The sequence below is a fragment of the Lactuca virosa genome, chromosome 2 (assembly GCF_052849685.1).
Source record: "Lactuca virosa cultivar CGN04683 chromosome 2, Lactuca_virosa_CGN04683_v6, whole genome shotgun sequence".
NCBI classification, from domain to species: domain Eukaryota; kingdom Viridiplantae; phylum Streptophyta; class Magnoliopsida; order Asterales; family Asteraceae; genus Lactuca; species Lactuca virosa.
In genome coordinates, this window is record NC_136427.1 from 252547292 (window position 1) to 252554792 (window position 7501).

At 28.0% G+C, this 7501-nt stretch overlaps 1 long non-coding RNA gene across 1 annotated transcript; it reads left to right on the plus strand.

Moving 5' to 3' along the window:
- Positions 1-4813: 4813 nt before the first annotated feature.
- LOC145156922 (uncharacterized) lies at positions 4814-7287 on the plus strand. The gene is made up of 3 exons (XR_013736977.1): positions 4814-5198; positions 5303-5472; positions 5580-7287. It is a non-coding gene; the product is annotated as an uncharacterized LOC145156922 (long non-coding RNA).
- The last annotated feature ends 214 nt before the right edge of the window (positions 7288-7501 follow it).

A 7501-nucleotide genomic window follows, 5' to 3' on the forward strand; every position in this document is an offset into this window, starting at 1 on the left:
ATAATTGTATAAATTGTATAAAGTATATATATACAGATGAAGTCGATGACTTGGATACAGTCTCATCACATGTAAGGATTTCTGATCCGAAGCCACGTAAGTTACACAGCTTGGGGAAATACTGGATAAGACCTTGTCCAATCTTCGGGATTTGGAGTCCTGATTGGCAAACCCGAACTTGTGGCTTGTGTAGTTGTGTTATTGTCCCATCCCACCAACAATCCAAGCATATCTTAATTATTACATGTGTTTAGTGTCGATGTTGAATTGTTGATCCACTTTTCAAGAGTCCCAACCAACTATATTAAATGTCATGTCCACCTAGATACACATTGGAAACACTAAGGTGGTGTTTGTTTTTTGTCCGCAGATCTTCTTGTCCTTTTCTGTCTGTGCGGCGCAGACCACGCGCAGACATTAGCCTTCGCAGACTGTTTGTTTTTTTAAAGATTACAGACCTAAAAATGTTTGCACGCCCTCTTCTTGGCGCAAATGTGGACCAAAGTCTTCTAACCTAAAAAAACACATATACTTTATTTTTTTGTTTTAGTTTTTTGAATTTATATTTTTTCAAACTTTATTAGTGATAAACAATTTGAAAAAAAAAAGTTACAATACTTAAAAAAAAAAGTTCGACGACACAAACATGATATTTTTAGTATATATATATATATATATATATATATATATATATATATATATATATATATTCTTATATTTTTTTTACCAAATTTTATAAAACATTATTTAATAAAGCATCGTCAATTTCTTAGAAAAAATATTTATGACACGTTTTTAATTGATTTAATTGAATAAATTGAAGTTTATTTACATTCATTTATATATCAAATTCTTTGATTCCTAAATACAATGTTTAGGCATAACTTTACGACCAAAATTGTTGGTTTTTTTCAAATATATACGTTAATTTGTACCATTTTTATTTTCACTTTTTATACAATAATACTAAAAGCTGATTTAGATTTGTTAATTATTTATAACAAAGTCATAAATATATTAAAAAATCACTTTGTAGTTTAAAAAATAAGTTTATTTGGATTTTAGTTTATTTTAGTAGCCTGCAGATATTAAAAAAACAAGCAATCTTCTTTTTTTCAGACTGCAGACGTTTGGTCCACCTTTTCTGCTGCAGATGTCTACAGATGTGATCCGCAGACTGCAGACATTTTGCCTCAGAAAAAACAAACAACACCTAAGACTATCTTTACAAACAAATTAATAGAAATAGGTAATTGTAAAGGCTATGTGAAAAATATAAGATGGAATAAAAAAACATATAAAAAATGATTTGATATTATAAGAGAAATTTGTGTTATTTTATATCAAATATTATTTATCTTTCTATACTAATAAAAGAATAGTTTGTGTCATTTATTATTTTCTTATAATTTTTAATTTTCCTTCTTCTACTCTTTAAAAATGGCACATGTTTTTTCTATGATTTTACCTTTAAATTTAGATTCTTCTAAATCCCTTAAAATTAGCATTATTAATATAGATTTTGAAATTCAAAATATTTGGTAATCAATTATTTGATCCTTAATAGAAAGAAATAATCAGTTATAAATAATCTCCTATTCCATTCATTTTGTTTTCCTTTTTTTACATTTTTATAAACATCATTTTATAAATTTGTTTAAAATATTTTTGTTACAATTATTATCTATGTTATTTTAATTCATCAACTGTTTATTACACGGATTATAACCTAGTGGTTCTAATAAACAAAAACTTTAAAGTTTAGACAACAAGTGTACTGTGTGGTATATTGAAGTCATATACTTTTATAAAAATATATAAAATGACAAATTAGCAAAAAAGAAAAAACAACTTCATACCCTAATCATTGTTTTATTAATTAAGTTAATGATTACATACTTTTACTAATCATTACTATTTTTAATTAAGTTATAATTACATACTTTCTTTTATATATATATATATATATATATATATATATATATATATATATATATATATATATATATATAATCTATTAAAAAACTATTGTAAATCTTATTATTTATTTAAAAAAAAACAACTATTATAAATTTTATTATGTAATCTATTAAAAAACTATTATAAAAATTAAATATGTACATATTTTAAAATTTAATGATTTTTATATAGGTTAGATTTTTTTAACGGACGTTTAAAAAATGTTTAACGTTTTTTTAAATATGTTGTTTATTATTTTCTGATGTTTTATTAGTTTATATTTATGTTTTATTTGAATACACTTTTCTGTTGTTTAATATATAACAATATAAACTTTTTCTTTTACGGATTCGGATTAGCTTTTGTGTACCTTGAAAGTTGAAACACGTTTCAAATTAGTTTATGTATAACACGAAAACGGACAAAATGTAAAAAAAAATACATTAAATAACAAATTTGAAACAAATCATAAAAAAATTGTTTGACATTTTGTTCTTTTATATTTTTTGACATTTTGTTCGAATATTTTTTTTAATCTTTAACGTTTTGGTCGAATACATATCTTTAAGTTTTGTTTGTTTGTATTTATTCCAAAACTCTATTTTTAAAACTTATTCTTGTTTCAAACGACGAATTTTAAAAAAATGTTTGATGTTTTTTTTTTAAATTAGAAACGTCATAAATATAAACTAAAGATTTTTTAAATTCGATGTTCAACAAAAATTTAAAGATTTTTTAACTATACAGAAAAGGATAAAAAAATTAATATCTTTAAGACAATTTTTATTTTTTTATAAAACATCATAAATATAAACTAAATATTTTTAAAATTCGATGTTCAACAAAGATTTAAAGATTTTTTAATTATATAAAAAAAAGGATAAAAAGTTTAAAGATTTTTTAATTATACAGACAAACAAAACGTGATATATTTTTTTAAAAACAAAATGTATGGATAAGGAGAAAGAGGATAGATAAAAAAAAGTAAATAAGTTAGTTTATAAATTAGATGCATTTTGCTAAGGAATTTTTTAATATGTGCCCTAAAGGCACATATAAGAAGTATTAATTAATCATAATTATTATCATAATTAAATGTTAAATACATTAATTATAATAAATATTACCATAATAAATATAAAATTCATTAATAATCTCCATAATTAATGCATTTCACATTTAATTATGATAATATTTTTTATAATTAATACTTTTTATATGTGCCCTTAGGACACATATTAGAAAATCCCTTTTGCTAAACATAGCTTTTTTGGTTGGTCTTTATCATTGACAACCTACATAGACGACCCCTATATAATTTACTAGCTCTCTTTTTGTAATTGTACTAAAAAAACTCCAATTCTGTTAGCTTCAAAATTAACACCAATAATGGGATCGTCAGTTTAGTTATTGAAAACAACTTGCAATAAACCAAGGATGAGAAATCGCTATTTTTTATCATATTTTTATTAAAAAAATATTATATATCTAACAAAATAAAATATTAAAAAAATGATATTTTATTGTTTAGTGGTATATTATACAATTAATTAGGATAAGATAATATACATTGATTTTTGTCATGTAATTAAATATGGTGGAAAAAGCAAAGGCCAAGTATCATGACTATCATCCGCTTGACAATATGACAAATAATAAAATAATGAGAGCAGGATAAACTCAATAGTGCCAAAACGGTTGAAATGTTTGTTAATTTTGTGAGTAATAGCATCATCGCGCTTCTTAATAAAGAACCTATATGGAATTTGTATGTGCGAAAGAACAAAACTTTTTCTAGTTACATAAATACTTATTCTTTTAAATATTGATAAAATATATTATTAAAATAAACATGTTATTTTTAAATAAATACCAGTTGTAAACACTTGACTATACAATAATATTGTCACAGAGTCGATCAAACTCATAAGCTACATGTAAATGTTAGAATAGAAAAGTTGACCAAGACCTTTTCAATTCAAAGTTCAAACAAACAATTAAACCAATACATTTTTTGCCTTTTGGCGCTGTTGGAAAATGATATAACTAATCAGAGGTTTTCTCAACTATAATCGAATTCTGTATAAATAGACTTTTTAACAAGATACACACAAAGCAAAGTCCCAAACCATTAAGCACCTTTACTCCCACCACAAATAATCATTAAATTACCATTTTTCTAACACAACTAGTTACTAAAATGTAGGGATAAGCTTCAAACCCGTAAACTCGGTCAAGAACCGAAACTGTAACCGGTATGTATTAAACTAGTTTGTGTATCGTGTATCACTATATGTCTAAAACGGGTAAAGAGAATCGGACCCGGTAGTTTAAAGGTTGCGTATAAAAAACCATACTCTCTTGTTGAAGAAAAGAAAAACAACCCCTAAATATACTATTTGGAAATAACAATTGAATGGAGAGAATGACAATTATCATAATTATCATTGATGATTTACATTTATTAGTTTGTTAAAATTGGAAGAAAGTTATGTAATTGATGCGAACATCATTACATCATTATTCATCATATGAGTATATGAACTTAAATCTTTTTGTTCAAACCTTAGATTTTTTGGAATTAAGGATTAACTTAGACTTTGTTACAAACTTAACACTTTTGTCATATTCACATAATAATGATAATATCTCTTAGCTAAATATTCAAACTTCTATATCCAAAATAGACTAAGGCAGCTGGTATTCGTTGAATCGTAACCCCACCCCAGTTCATATGAGGCTCCATGTCCTAGTTATGGAGTTAATACTTAATAGGCACATGATGTCATTTATAGTTTTATTAATATTTTCATGATAAGCTATTAATATATAAACTTGTTGTGGGGTTTATTCATGTAATGAGGTTTCTTGGTATCTCATATGTACAGGCAATACTGGATGGGCTGCACCCCGGCTTAAAGATGCTGCCCTGTATCGTCTCTTGATAAGTTACGGGAAGGTTATGTATTTTTTTTTTTTTTTGAACGATATATTAAAATAAAACCCCACCACCCATCTAGCAAGGAACTAGAAGAGCGGGAGAAACAGAGTACAACAATTTCTACAATCAAATAAAAGGGAAAACAATCCATTCAACCCACTTATACTTACACATTTTCTTTTTATGCTTTATCCATGTAAAAACCTGGGACGTAATGTTGTCCGCCACTTTTGTTGGAGAGACACGAAGATTCTTAAACATTTCATCACCCATGGCTTTCCATATCCACTTGGTGAAGGTATATTTCTTTTTCTTGCAATTGCCCCAAGTTTTCTAATAACGAGGCAAACTGGGGTGTGGATATATCACACCATCTAACATACCGTTTTTGCAAATGGACAGTGAATGGTAATATGCTATTATGCTCAACCGTCTCCTCTTCAGTTAAACAGTAGGTGCACACCGGATCTCCATTAAATATTCTTTTTTTTTTAGTTCAACTCAAGTTGGTATTAGACACTGGTTTACTCGCCATATAAAACAAAGTACATTGATGGGAAGGTTATGTCGAGGTAAGGATAATTATATAATTTGACATTCTTACAACTACTCATTACCCGTTTTTTCAAACTTGATTATTTTTAATCTATTTGAAATAATAATAATAAGTTTCTGTCAGTCAAATTTTAAACCGGAGGGTTTGACCTTACCCTATGGTGCGTGGGGGATTTGGCCATTTCGTTGCACATGGGAACATTGTACCGCCGGTGAGGTGTAGCCGCAATGAAGAACCGCACGATTAAGATACACCACACTTTCTTTCATCTCTTTCCTTCTCCAACGACTGCAAATCTTTTGTTTTTTATTTTTTTTAAATGTCAAATTTTTAAATATATATATTTTTTAACTATTTACAACTCTATAAATACAAACTAATTTTAACCTTCAATCTCAAATCATCTTCTCTTTTTTTCTTTCTTTCATTCATTTTACAACAAAATTGATTCCAACCACCTCATTCCAAAATCCGATCGAAGAAATCTTGTGCTTCTAGCTCAACTAGAAAATATTTTTCCTTTTCAAGCACACCAACTAGAAAAAAAAAATTCTTTCGATTCATCGATTTCTGTTTATCATCCCCAATTATATGCTCCTTATCACTTAATTTTCTCGATCATGTTTTGCCAACGCAACCAATCGAGTAGTTGTACTTGTATGTGAAGGATTTTTGCAACTTTTGTAACTTTTGCATTGAAGTTATTCATTAAAATGATCATGTCGAGATCTCTTCATGATTTTGAATTAAAAAAATGGTGATTTCTTGATAAATGGTGATTAGAAGGTTTTTTTAAAGGGATATGTGTGTTCCAAATATAATCGTTAAGACAGTGAATGATGCAACACAAATAAGTTAAATTATATGTAGATATTAGAACATCTAAAGAATTCAACAATGTCAGATTGAGACGCAAGAGTAAAGTTTTCAGGAAGAAAACGACATTCTGAGAAAAACTCAAGACTTCGCCGCCATGAGCCCATCAAATATTAGACGAATTTTTTCATCTTTTTTTTTGGGAAAGGGAACTTCCCTAACGAGGGTTTTCGGGCCAGCTTTCGCGCACCGACTAATCCCCCGCTGCAAACATGAGGCTTTGCCTCATGCCCTGGAGTCACTACAGGCGAACCTCCATGGCCACAAAGGCTGAGTGGTGCCAGGATTTAAACATGGGTCAATAGGTTATCCACCATATCTTCCACATGCCTTACCAAGTCACCACAACCCAAGTGGTTGAATTTTTTCAGTATCAAATCCACGATTTATTAGTTTTTTCAAGATTTTTTTTGGTTATTTTAGGTACTAGACATTTTCGTAATTTTTTCTTGAGTAAATTACACGAATGGTCCCTATGGTTTAGGGTAATTTGCGCGTTTGGTCCCTAACTTATTTTTTTAACTCGTAAGATCCCTACTGTTTGTTTTTATTATGCGCTTGGTCCCTACTGTGTGTTTTAGTTACGCACTTGGTCCTTGTCTTACCTTAAATAACTATTATTTAAATAGGGAAAAATAGTGGGGTGGGTAATGTAAGGTGAGGGGGTAGGGTTGGAGCTGTGTTTATTTAAATAAATTAAAAAATCAAGGGCAAAATAGTCTTTTTAGGTAAGACAGGGACCAAGCGTGTAACAAAAACTAACAGTAGGGACCTTCCGAGTTAAGAAAATAAGTTAGGGACCAAACGCGCAAATTACCTTAAACCATAGGGACCATTCTTGTAATTTACTCTTTTTTCTTTTATAGAGGGCTAGAGTTTTACAATTTAAGGGCTCGTGCGTTGTTTTTTTGAAGGATAGTTTTTTTTAGAATTAATAGAATTGAAGTTTCCTCAAGTCTATCAATCTTCTACATTTTGCAAGATCAAAGAATTTTGAGTATTATCTTCATGTTTGTCCATACAGCATCAATGAATTACTCTATTTTTTATTAAAATTTTATTAAAACATACCATATTTATAGACAAAGTAAATATCAATGTGTTATTTTTATTGTTATAAGTATATCATACAATAAACAGGGTTGGTTAGTTGATTTTAAAGGACTTGT